The sequence below is a fragment of the Somniosus microcephalus genome, chromosome 19, assembly GCF_052327205.1.
Source record: "Somniosus microcephalus isolate GS21.2 chromosome 19, FLI_Smic_1.0, whole genome shotgun sequence".
Classification (NCBI taxonomy): domain Eukaryota; kingdom Metazoa; phylum Chordata; class Chondrichthyes; order Squaliformes; family Somniosidae; genus Somniosus; species Somniosus microcephalus.
In genome coordinates this window covers 54,965,856-54,978,692 of record NC_141005.1, presented here as the reverse complement: position 1 = coordinate 54,978,692, position 12,837 = coordinate 54,965,856, and the positions used below count along the sequence as shown (strand labels likewise).

General features: G+C 47.2%; 1 protein-coding gene and 1 long non-coding RNA gene across 10 annotated transcripts in view; one reads left to right on the top strand and one right to left on the bottom strand.

Moving 5' to 3' along the window:
* Positions 1–3,055, top strand: part of LOC147104445 (uncharacterized) — a 185,212-nt gene extending 182,157 nt beyond the window's left edge. For all 8 annotated transcript variants that reach the window (XR_015072343.1, XR_015072336.1, XR_015072341.1 and 5 more), the window contains one exon: positions 2,440–3,055. This is a non-coding gene — a long non-coding RNA (uncharacterized LOC147104445). The remainder of the gene's footprint in view (positions 1–2,439) is intronic.
* srrm4 (serine/arginine repetitive matrix 4) overlaps positions 1–12,837 on the bottom strand; it is a 361,375-nt gene that overhangs the window by 166,668 nt on the left and 181,870 nt on the right. The window lies entirely within an intron of this gene.

The following is a 12,837-nucleotide window of genomic DNA, read 5'->3' as shown; positions in this document are numbered from 1 at the left end:
CCCTCAGCCATGTCTTTGTTGCCCCCAGACATGATTATTCCTCCACCACTGTAAACTTCAGCTCATCCAAAACTCTGCTTCTTATCCTATCCCATTTGCCCATGACCCCTGTCCTTACTGACCTACATTGCCTCCTGGTCCACCAATGCATCTATCTATATTAAAAGGTACTTTATAAATGCAAGTTGTTGTTGTTATCCTGTCTTGCCCATGGTGTCCTGCACTATGACCCTTGGCCTTTCACCTAGATTTCTCAAGAAGAAAAAGTTACCCTTGAGATACAGAAGTGGACCAGTAGTTGACACCCCCTCGTGTGTTAGGGTATCTCTAACCAGGCCTGATCATCATCAATTTATTTTGATTGTACAGCATTCAGTCAATCATAACACTATATCTAAGTGTTTGGAGATATGACATGTTTTCGTCCTCTTTTTCTATATTTGTTTCAATTTACTAAGCCTATGGTATCAATTTAATTGGTACCAAACATCAGTGGATATAATATCTGTTCCTCAATCTCTGAACTTTCAAATGTGTTTCTGGAATAGAATCAAATTATTTCGTAAAATGAAGTGTAAATTAACACAAAACAATCATTAGTATTCAAAAACTATATATACAGAGCTGTTTGTTGGATAAATGCTGGCCTGTCACTGACACAAATACTGCAATGTGTTTAATTTGCCTTTCATGAATTGCTTTGTACTGAGTGATTACACTCAGATCATTTCATGTGAAAGTTTCACTGTGTCAATTAAGATAATCACACGTTGATGCTTGGAATCTAGAGTTTATGACTGATTGCACTTTAACCCCATCAGCAGCATGTACAATGTTTCTTTTGCAATTAATTTTTATTTGTTAGAGGATAAAAAGTTTATCTTAAGTATGGAAAATGCTGGAAGTACGTTTCAGGTCGATTACTTTTCATCAGAACTGGAATATTTAGAGATGTAACAGGTTTTAAGCAAGTACAGGGGCAGGGAAAGGGGGGAAGAGGAGGGAAGAACAAAAGGGAAGGTCTGTGATGGGGTGGAAGGCAGGAGTGATTAAATGACAAAAGGGAGGATGGTACAAAGCAAAAGGAGATGGTAATGGGACAAGTAAAGTAACAAAAGATGGGTCTAGAAGAGGTGTAAATGGCAATATCAGAATCATCATCAACAGCTGCTGTCCGAAAAAACGGGAGCGGTGGTTGACGTAAGAAAACTACTAGGCACTTGGTCTAAGCGTTAAACAAAGCTTTAATCAACTGTTTTACAACATGGAGGTCTAGTTGTGTCCTTCACTAGTTCTCGTTAAGAATGTCCTGCGCAGGCTGGGCCCGTGCCTGAGTATTTATACTCTCCCTGGACAGCGCCACCCGTAGGCCGCTCAGTATTATTTCATAAGTCTTTCTTTCATGAATGACTGATTAATGTCAGTGGTTAGGATCTGAAATTGTTGAACTCAATGTTGAGTCCGGAAGGCTGTAAAGTTCCTAATCGAAGGATGAGGTGCTATTCCTCGAGCTTCAGTAGAACAGAATGGTAGGACTCAGAAGCTGCAGGTGGCCCTATGGCTACAGGTTGGGCACTATTGGTCTAGACCATTTAAAATGTTTTACATGCTTAAGACAGAACACTGTCAAATATAGAGGGTGTAAAATGATTCCTGCTTGCATTTCCCTTTAGGGGTGGGACACTCCTATTGCAATATATAATTTGTTTGTACAAGATAGTACAACAGGCACCAAATTAAAGAGGATTGAATATTCATAATTTCTTAATCCTCCTAATATTGAATTAGCATCTGCTGTATATAACAGGCTGGAACATCGCCACTACTGGGTCAACCAAGAACTGAGGAGCCTATTACATACCTGGCGGTCTTAGGTCACAATTAGGAGTTGCCTGTATACTGTGCCTTAAGGGGTAGGACATTTAGGACTGAGATGAGGAGAAATGTCTTCATTCAGAGGGTGGTGAACCTGTGGAATTCTCTACCACAGAAGGCTGTGGAGGCCAAGTCACTGAATATATTTATGAAGGAGATAGATAGATTTCTAGACACAAAAGGCATCAAGGGGTATGGGGAGAGAGCAGGAATATGGTATTGAGATAGAGGATCAGCCATGATCATATTGAATGGCGGAGCAGGCTCGAAGGGCCGAATGGCCTACTCCTGCTTATTTTTCTATGTTTCTATGTAATCCTGTTGTCCTTCATTGCACTTCCCAACGTTTTCTTATGTACATCTGTAAAAAGCACATACCAAAAAAAAGCACAAAAATAATATTAAATAATAATGAAATACAATCCAATCAGAATATTCCAAACATCTAATAAACCCATGATTTAATTGGCAACTATTTTGGTTTCAGGTAGAAAACAAGCCAATTGCGGTTTTAGGATTTTTCTTTCTCTGTCCCAATTCAGACGTGTTTCCTTTGCAAAACAGGAATCTCTGTCGATAGGAAAGTCTGCATTGGCTTGGATTGGATTGATGACAATCAATGAAGCTACATCCTGGGACTTGAATCCACAGTCGTTGACCTCGAGATGCAGCCACGCCATTAGAAATGCCTTTACGTGCAGGGGTAAAGTTATAAATGACAGTTGTATGTGCTGCAGGGTGCTATCCATCAGTAAAACAAAAGGAGCAGAATTTGGAAACCTGTACACAAACAGTATAGCTGCATTAAGTCAGATGATACGGTAAGGAACTCTGCAGCTGCCAGTTCTTCACTGCCAGACATCTCAAGGACGGTTTCTCAATGACGAGATGAGTTAAATGGTCTTCTGTCAATCAGATGGTGTTGTTTTGGCCAAAAGCTGATGAGAATTGCATTAGCAGATTGCTGGCTCCCATTATTCACATCTGATTGTCAAGAACTGGACTGGAGTCTGCAGTTGTTAACATGATTGCTACAGTGGACAAATTCTCAGAAAGCATAATTGTGAAAATGATGAATAGAACCCTGCTGTATACTGTTTTGTTTTTGTTTCCATATTTATGTGGGCAGATAATCAAATCTGAAGTGGCATTCCATGTTAAATAAAACAAAATACCTGAATGACCCGTATTCTTCCTGCTTAATAAGGCCGACTACCATTACACACTTTATGGAGGCCATGCAGTGGGGGACTGTGGATCTCCAATTTCACAAGAGAGGTAAAACTCATGCATTAAAAGTAACACCTATGAATATCTTCCTCATAAAGGGAATAAAATGGACCGCAAGTGAAAATATAAGCCTGGAAATGTAACTGCACGATATTATTGTATGAAAGCTTCACACATTTGTATCAAATCCCTTTGCCTGCTGTTTTAACAGAGGTGATAACCTGTTTAAAATAAACCAAAGTCTCAATTAAACAAGCAGACAGGTGCCTAAAATATGTGTAAATTTATTAAAAATTTGAGTGTGTTGGAGCAATGATGTGCTCGAGATAAATAGGCTTCTTGATGGGTGAAGAAGCATTCGTGATATCAGAACAATTGAAAATGTAACACATATATGTACACTGTCATTATTCAAGTATATTGTAGGGTTCATGGGCAGTGGAACATAAGAACATAAGACATAGGAGTAGGAGTCGGCCATTTGGCCCCTCGAGCCTGCTCCGCCATTCAATAAGATCATGGCTGATCCGATCTTGGCCTCAACTCCACTTCACTGCCCGCTCCCCAAAACCCTTGACTCCCTTATTTTCAAAAATCTCTCTATCTCCACCTTAAATATAGTCAATGACCCAGCCTCCACAGCTCTCTGGGGAAGAGAATTCCAAAGATTCACGACCCTCTGAGAGAAGAAATTCCTCCTCATTTCCGATTTAAATGGGTGCCGCCTTATTCTGAAATTATGCCCCCTAGTTCTAGATTCCCCCCCCCCCGAGGGGAAACATCCTCTCTGCATCTACCCTAACAAGCCCCCTCAGAATCTTATATGTTTCAATAAGATCCCCTCTCATTCTTCTAAATTCCAATGAATAGAGTATCACACAGTTGTAGCAGGTTGGTGCTGTTTATAAAACCGATGGATAGATTGTAATAATTAAAAGAAAGGTCATATTTTTAAATTCTGTAGTTGACAAGTGACTGTGAGGAATCTCAGAGAATGAGGTGTATAGTGCAAATATTTTATGCAACAACTGGTTATGTAATGACTCTTTCCCAGTGCTACTACTAGCACTGAAACTTCCCTTTACCCAACAATTACGGGACAAGAAGAAAGAACTTGTAACTAATACAGTGCAGGATGTCCTAAAGTGCTTCATGGCCAGAGAATTACTTTCTAAGTGTAGTACTGTTGTTATGAGGACATGTTAGTTACAGATGGGAGGGTCTTCATTGCAAAGGCTGCCATGATGGGTTTTGATTGGCAGCCTGCAGGATAGGCCATCAGGTAATTATTTGTTTTAATTCCAAATCTCTTGCTCTCCAGACTGATATTTATCTATCTTTCCACAATGCGGATGAGAACAAATTGAAATGGGACGGTGCCAAATTCACAGGCTAGGTATTCTGCGGCGAGTGTCTCACCTCCTGACTCCGCAAATCCTTTCCACCATCTACAAGGCACAAGTAAGGAGTGTGATGGAATACTCTCCACTTGTCTAAAGGCGGAAGTCACACCCCCATCCACATCAATGGGGCTGTGGTGGAAAGGGTGGACAGCTTTAAGTTCCTCGGAGTCCACATCACAGAAGACCTCTCCTGGTCCCTCAATACCTCCTCTCTGGTGAAGAAGGCCCAGCAGCGCCTATATTTCCTAAGCAGGCTGAAGGGATGTAACCTGTCACCCCTGATCCTCTCTAACTTTTACCGCTGCACAATAGAGAGCATCCTGACGAACTGTATCACAGTATGGTATGGCAGCTGTAGCTACTATGACCGGAAAGCCCTGCAGCGGGTAGTCAAAACTGCCCAACGCATTACCGGCACCCGGCTACCGACCATAGAGCACATATACCAGAAACGCTGTTTACGGAGGTCACGGTCATTCATCAAAGACCCTACCCACCCCAGCCACAGTCTGTTCACCCTCCTGCCATCTGGGAGACGCTACAGATGCATTCGCACCCGTACGACCAGATTTAGGAACAGCTTCTTTCCCAGGGCTGTCATCCTACTGAACTCCACAAATAAACTCTAAAGCCTGCACATCTGCCAATGCACTTTATTATGGTTATGTTTATGTTAATGTATTACAAGCCAAATGTATGTTGAATGTTTAAATGTCTTAATCTAAATGTACACTCTCGGGAGCCGCAAGCCTACATTTCGTTGTACTGCACTTGTGCACTAACAATGACAATAAAGTTGATTATGATTATGATTGCCTGGATGAGTGCAGCTCCAACAACACTCAAGAAGCTCGACACAGGACAAAGCAGCCCGCTTGATCGGCAACCCACGCACCACCTTAAACATTCACTCCCTCCACCACCAGCGTACCGTGGCTGCAGTGTGTACTATCTACAAGATGCACTGCAGCAACTCACCAAGGCTTCTTTGGCAGCACCTCCCAAACCCGCAACCTCTACCACCTAGAAGGACAAGGGCAGCAGGTGCATGGGAACACCACCACCTCCAAGTTCCCCTCCAAGTCACACACCATCCTGACTTGGAAATATATCGCCGTTCCTTCATCATCGCTGGGTCAAAATCCTAGAACTCCCTCCGTAACAGCACTGTGGGAGTACCTTCACCACACGAATTGCAGCAGTTCAAGAAGACGGCTCACCACCACCTTCTCAAGGGCAATTAGGGATGGCCAATAAATGCTGGCCTTGCCAGCGACACCCATATCCCAGGAATGAAAAAAAAATCTCTTCTAAATCCTCTCCTGTTTAGTCCATCTCTACAAATTCTACTGCTTGGACCACCTATGTTCTATATGAAGCACCTTGGAATATTTCATTACATTAAAGAAGCCATATAAATGTAAATTATTGTTGTTTTTGAATATCACACAATCAGGCAAAGAATGATATTGAGATTTATTTTACTGGTTGTTATAGGGGAATACCATAGCTTGTACATTTTATTAAGTTGTACCATATAATGGCCATAAATTATCCAGCTAATCAACTGCAAATTATTTTTGATAATCATGTCATTAGAAAACATTGAAGGTCGTTTCAGGTAGGCTGCTTTTAGGATACGGTTTGGAACCTAGACTTGCATTCACCACTTCTAAAACATGCTGGGAGAGAAATTAGGTATAGCCCCGTTTGGGGCGTTAGAATTGGCGCTGCGCAAATTTTATCGCCAGGCGCAACTTATTGCCGCCTCGAGCGATATTGGGTTGCTGCGCCCCTAAAGGTGATTGCGGCGTTGATTTAGGCGCTGCATGGGAGTCTTAAGGCGCTAACCCGGTGGCGCTACTCAATATGTCGGCGGCTGGGTGCAGCGCGGGTGCTGTCAATAATCGATTACCCCGAGACATGCTGGCGCCGGCCAGCTCTTAAAGGGGCGGGTCAATTAGGAGCAGCAGCCACACTCTGCGCCTTGCAGGCCTCAAAATCGGCGCTGTGCTTTCTGTGGCGTTCCAAACTTTGAACATATGGAGAGGGTGAGGCAGAGAGCAGAGCACTTTACCGATGGGGCATTGGATGCTTTGGTTGGCGAAGTAGAGCGCCGGAGAGCTGTGCTGTACCTCGACAATGGCAGGAGGCCTCATCAGAGCGAGTACCGCAGGGCTCGGAGGGAAGTTTGTCAAAGAGTCACCTCAACCAGCGTGGTGGCCAGGACTCCTGTGCAATGCAGGAAGAAGTTCAATGACCTCACTTGGGTCGTTAGGGTGAGTGCCTTTTTCGCCATCTTCTTCATCCCTCCATCTGCACCTGACATTATGGCCAGAGGGTGCGCGAAGCCCCAATGGCCATCTGTCAGCCAGCACCCATGGCCCTTTCTGGAAACACACACGCACATTCAGCTCAATGCATAATGGAAGGGCTATTCTACCATGGGGGCATGTGATGTTTCATCACTTCCCGTCCTTTCTTCTGCAGGCCAAGCTGGCCAGGAACCGGAGGGAGCAGCTTTGCACCGGAGGAGGCCCTCCTCAGCTGCAGACACTGACGGACCTGGAGGAACGAGTCCACCAGATTGTTGGAGGCCGGATGACTGGTCCTGTCACCACTGGAGCTGCCGACCCCATTGTGCACAGCGATGGTAAGGTCATCACCTTTTTGAACTCTCTCCTTCCACTTCTTTCCCCACCAGCATGCTTTTTCACTCTGGACCCATGTCAGTGCATTGCAGCACTCATGCATCCCTTGCTGCCACCTTGTCCTTTCGCTAAAGCCACTCTTCAACCTCCCTGCTTTCAGATGCTGCATCACCAGCTCGGGAGCCGGGCCCTCAAGCTGCCGCTGCCACTGACTCCGGAGGCGACAAGCAGGAGGAAGCTGGACCATCCCTGCCACCCTCAGGCGAGCCAGCCCCTCTGCAGACTGGGGAGACTACTTCCCTGGAGGGGAGCGGGGGGGGCATGCTCTGAGGAGGAAGCAGTTCCAGGAACCAGCAGGCTGCAGCAACGCAAGGGGGGTAGGGAAGCTCGGGGGTCTCCCCGGAGGGTGAGTCAGGCCGCGAGTATTGCTGCACAGAGCGCAGAAGAGGTGCGTTCCCTCGCAGAAATGAGCGCACAGGCTCGGCTTAGGCACACTGAGCTCATGGCTGCAGTGGCAAGGATGCCTGAATTCATCGAGACACTGGCAAGGAGTGTCCAAGACTTCGGGGCAGCACAGGCAAGGAGTGCGCAGGACTTCGGGGCAGCACAGGCAAGGAGTGCGCAGGACTTCGGGGCAGCACAGGCAAGGAGTGCGCAGGACTTCGGGGCAGCACAGGCAAGGAGTGCGCAGGACTTCGGGGCAGCACAGGCAAGGAGTGTGCAGGACTTTGGGGCAGCACTGGCAAGGAGTGCACAGGACTTTGGGGCAGCACTGGCAAGGAGTGCGCAGGACTTCGGGGCAGCACTGGCAAGGAGTGCACAGGACTTTGGGGCAGCACTGGCAAGGAGTGCGCAGGACTTTGGGGCAGCACTGGCAAGGAGTGCACAGGACTTTGGGGCAGCACTGGCAAGGAGTGCGCAGGACTTTGGGGCAGCACTGGCAAGGAGTGCACAGGACTTTGGGGCAGCACTGGAAAAGACTGTCCAGGGCTTGACCGAAGCAGTGGAAAGGACTGTCCCGGCCTTCAGCGAAGCACTGGAAAGGACTGTCCAGGGCTTCACCGAAGCACTGGCACCTGCCACGCAAGTGCTGAGTGCTGCCACGCAGTCACTTGCTGGTCTCATGCAGACGCATATTGAGGCCACGCGACCAATGACTGCTGCCACCCTCGCTGGATCAGGCAGGATTACCCGGGGCCCTTGCAGCACCACAGCAGGGCATCAATCTGTGGACCAGCTGATTGGTGCGCATGCTGCGGTGCTGCCCCGTCAGAGTGCCAGTGTGTCGGTCGACCAGGGAGCTGCTGTCTGCTCTCAGGATGCCAGCATTCCTGATGCCACCGCTGGTACGTCTCCACTGCAGCTGCCACCACCTGCAGGACAGACTGCTTCCACCCATGCACAGTTGGAGCAGTCAGCATCCGGGCCCTCCAAGGCCAGAGGTCGTCTAGGACGTCCCTCAGGGGCATCTGCGCTTTCGGACAGCCAGCAGGCCTCCCCCAGCCTTGATGCAGCCACTGGGGTCCCATTATGGAGGAGCTGCAGGGAGGGAAGGGGCCGATCTAGCAAGAGAAGTGGATCACCATCAACGGGGAAAGAGTAGAAGGTGCAGCTGAGACATCTTATTTGTAGAAATCAAGGCCGTGGATGCTGGTCTGAATGTTAGTAATGTTTTGGATAGTCTCCTGGGTGTGCGAGTCACTTATGTGTTAGTTTTGCTTTCTGTTGCCATTGCTTTGTCATGTTGGAAGGAAGCACATTTAGCAAAATAAACAACTTTTTAAATTTACATTGGCCACATCTGATATTTACATTCACTGCCCTTCATAGGCTTTGGGTTATCCGGACGGTTCCATTCCTCCTCATCGAATGGCACCAAGCATTCCGTCAGAGGGGCCTAGAAGCGGCTTGTTATCAGCCTCTGACGGACGGCCCTTCCAGTTTGTAGCTCCCTCCCGTCTTGGTCCTCCTCCTCCTCCGCTGGTGCTTCAATGGCTGGTGGCATTGGCTGGGTGCGTAGGATGGCGAGGTTATGCAGCATGCAACAGACTACGATGAAATGGGAGACTCGCTCTGGTGAGTACTGCAAGGCGCCTCTGGAATGGTCCAGACAGTGGAACCGCTGCTTCAGCACACCGATTGTGTGCTCCACAATGTTCCTTGTCGCCTGATGGCTCGCATTGAAGCGCTCTTCAGCAGGAGTGCTGGGCGAACGGAGCGGCGTCATCAGCCATGGGCACAGAGGATAGCCCTTGTGACCGAGAAGCCAGCCTCCTGGGTGTGCCGGGGCCTCGAATAGGTCTGCAACTGAAGTCTGGCGCAGGATGAAGGCGTCGTGGCTGCTGCCAGGGAACTGCGCATTGACTGCGAGGATCAGCTGTCGGTGGTCACAGACCAGCTGAACATTCAAGGAATGAAACCCCTTGCGGTTGCAGAACTCCTCCGGATTCAAAACAGGCACCCGCAAAGCCACGTGCGTGCAGTCAATGGCACCCTGCACCATGGGGAAGTCCGCTATTGCTGCGAAGCCCTCTGCGCACTCCCGCTGCTTCTCCAATGTCACAGGGAAGGAGATGTACTGCCGCCTCCTTTTAAATAGGGCATCTGTTACTTGACGGATGCAGCAATGCACCGCAAACTGTGATATGTTAGCGATGTCCCCAGTTGCGGCCTGGAAGGAGCCGCTCGCATAGAAATTCAGGGCAACAGTCATCCTGACAGCCACCGACTGAGAGGTCCTGCACCTTATCTGAGGCTGCAGATCTGGCTGAAGCAAGTGGCACAGCTCAGTCACCACCTCCTTTCTGAAGCGCAGCCTTCTAAGACACTGCTCCTCTGACATGTTCAAGTAAGAGAACTGCTGTCAGAAAACCCTGGCAGCGTAAGGTCTGGTGTGGCGACGTCTGTTGGCCCTCCTCCGTCTGGCCATTCCTGCCCCTCTCTCCCTGTGTCTCTGTGCCCTTTCCAGATGGTTCAGCGGCAGGACGTTCCCCTCCAATGCAGCCCCCATAATAATAGCGCACAAGAAATTGTAAACGTTGTAAATGCTCACCAGCAGTAAGGTGATGGTCATAAGGCTGAAGTTCCTCTGGCCAGCGCTGGCTCACTGGTGCAATGGCTCTCAGAGTGCAGCTCAGCAACTCTGTGAAAGTCTCGAGGACGTTGTGCTCCCAAAATGGCTGCCGCTTTTATACCAGTGCAGTCCCCTTTAAAGAGCGCCCCCCTAGCCCGAGAGCGACTGGGGAACGTTCCAGGTAAGCAGTCCTTATTAGCGCCAGGCGGAACGGAGGGGCGCAACACTGAATTTCCGGTCCGGGGCGCCCAAAAGGCGTTGCACACTGAAATGATGTCATGATCTGCCTGCGCCTGCGAGCGGGCGCTAAGGTTTAGCACCGGCGCAAAATGCCCACTCAATATGGGAGGAGGTGCTGGGTTCACTGTGCCCGGCCAAAAATTGGCAAACGCCCCACTTCTCGGCCTCTTTAGGCGCTAATTGGAGGCGCTGCCAACCGAATTTCTCCCCCGCTACCTCATCAGACCTCACCCTAGCCTGCATTTTCCTATAGCCTGCGTCACTGGCGAATTTCACCACAGTATCGTCCCAAATAAAAGCTATTGAGGGGGAAATGAGGATAATTTTTTGCATGCAGCGAGTTGTTATGACCTGGAATGCACTCCTTGAAAAGGTGCTGGAAGCAGATTCAATAGTATCTTTCAAAAGGGAATTAAATGTGTACTTGAAAAAGAGAAGTTTGCAGTGCTATGGGTAAAGAGCAGGGGGCGTGGGACTGAATTCAAAGAGTCGGCACAGACGCGATGTGCTGAATGGCCTCCTTCTGTTCTATCTGACTGTATGATGATCAAAGCACTTCAAACCAGTTTCCATATTATTGACTTATTAAGCATTCTGACATTCGACAGGCCTGTTCCATTCTATCTTTAACCAGTAGTAATGCTGCACTGCAATACACGATGGACTACAAATATCTTGTGTTATCTGCAGTAATCCTGACCATTCCCTCCGTCAACTACAATTCCATTGAAAGCGATATCCTCCTTCTTTAAGCAGGCTGGGTATGATTCCAGCCAGAGGAATCTAATTTCTTCTCCACAAAGCTCTCGGTCGTCTAGATTGAAAATGTGTGAAGGAAATGAGAATGACTAAATCACATTAGGGAATGGGGGTGGGTGGTGTTATTGTCTGTGCAACAATAAGGAACAATTTTACATCTTTTTGCAATATGATTAGGCTGTGGAAACAAGATGCTCACCCATCGCGGAGGTGATTTCATTTTTGCTCCTTGAGACACCCTAGAATAATAGTAGGTCTGCCAAGTACACCCATCAGTGAAGCAATCACAAAGGCAACAATTATTTCTCTGCTAAGTATGCCCACTGTATCAATAGTAAGAGAAGTCTTGCTGGAAAAGCCTGAGAGATTGTGCTAAAACCTTGCCTCAAGATAGCTTGAGCTGAATTGTACCGATAATATATTTTAGCCTAATTTTTCTTTGGTTTTCTCGTCTAATTTTGCATCTGATTTTTTTTTACACTTGATCAATCATCTTCTGAAGGTAGAGACATGTGTGGGAGAGGGGTGAGGGTATGGTTTCATAGATACCAGTGGCTTTGTCACTCAATGGTTATTCTTTATGTGTGACTCTGGGTAGTGATTATCGGTGGGCTATTTGATTGTGACAAGTGGTGGCGGTGGAAGTGAATGACAGCATCCACACACGTGAACTTCTAGAGGTAAGACCCCTCCCTGTGCTTGTTTTCCCTAGCTGGGGATGCTAAGGTCAATTATAGCAGCTCTCACTTTTGAATTGCCCTTCCAGCTCAGATTAAACAGTGCAGCAAAGATTAGGGGCTGAATCTGTGACCTTTCTCACCTCTAGGGTGCAGCAACATAACCATTTACCCAGTCAGTTATTGCTGGAGCTAGCAGGCTAATAATTTTTCATTAGATAAAGGCAATTGTCAACTGAGTAATGATGATAGATTTCATTAAACTTCCTACAGAATGTTCTAATGAAAAAGCTGATAGGATGCTAAATGATGAACCAATGGTAATTGCATTGGATCAAACTGGACTAGATAAAATGTCAAATGATTTTTCTTTCTATATGTTGTATTTCTATCCATTTGGTGCTGATGGTATTAACCACTACTGTGTTAGTAGTCATTTATATTCACTGATCAATGGGTTTTATGGGCCAGTGCAGGAATTGTGCTGGAGCATTATTGCACATGAATCCCACCTTCCCACTCACTCTGCAAGAGCTCTTATTCCTCGGGTGGATCCCTCTCTTTCCTTCTGCTTGGTTCACTAATCCTGACTATCTTCCCTCCCTGCTGCTTTTCACTACATTTTTCAGAAAGCTCCCTGATGCAAACAGCGAGACCATTAATCATAGAATGAGCTCCAATTGACATCAGCACAAGTGACGCCACCTCAGCAACTATCCTACCTTTGCCTACTGAACAACAGTCACTGCACTCCCAGTGTAATTCATCGTATGAAAATCTTTGAGATGTCTGATGATGTTGTCCACTTAGTGAGACTGCCTTTGCTTGGTTCCACACTTACTTATCTGAGCACCCTTCTACCAATGGCTTATCCTCCCATCCTCACACCATCGCCTCGGGAATCCTCCATATTACGACCCCTTCTCTTC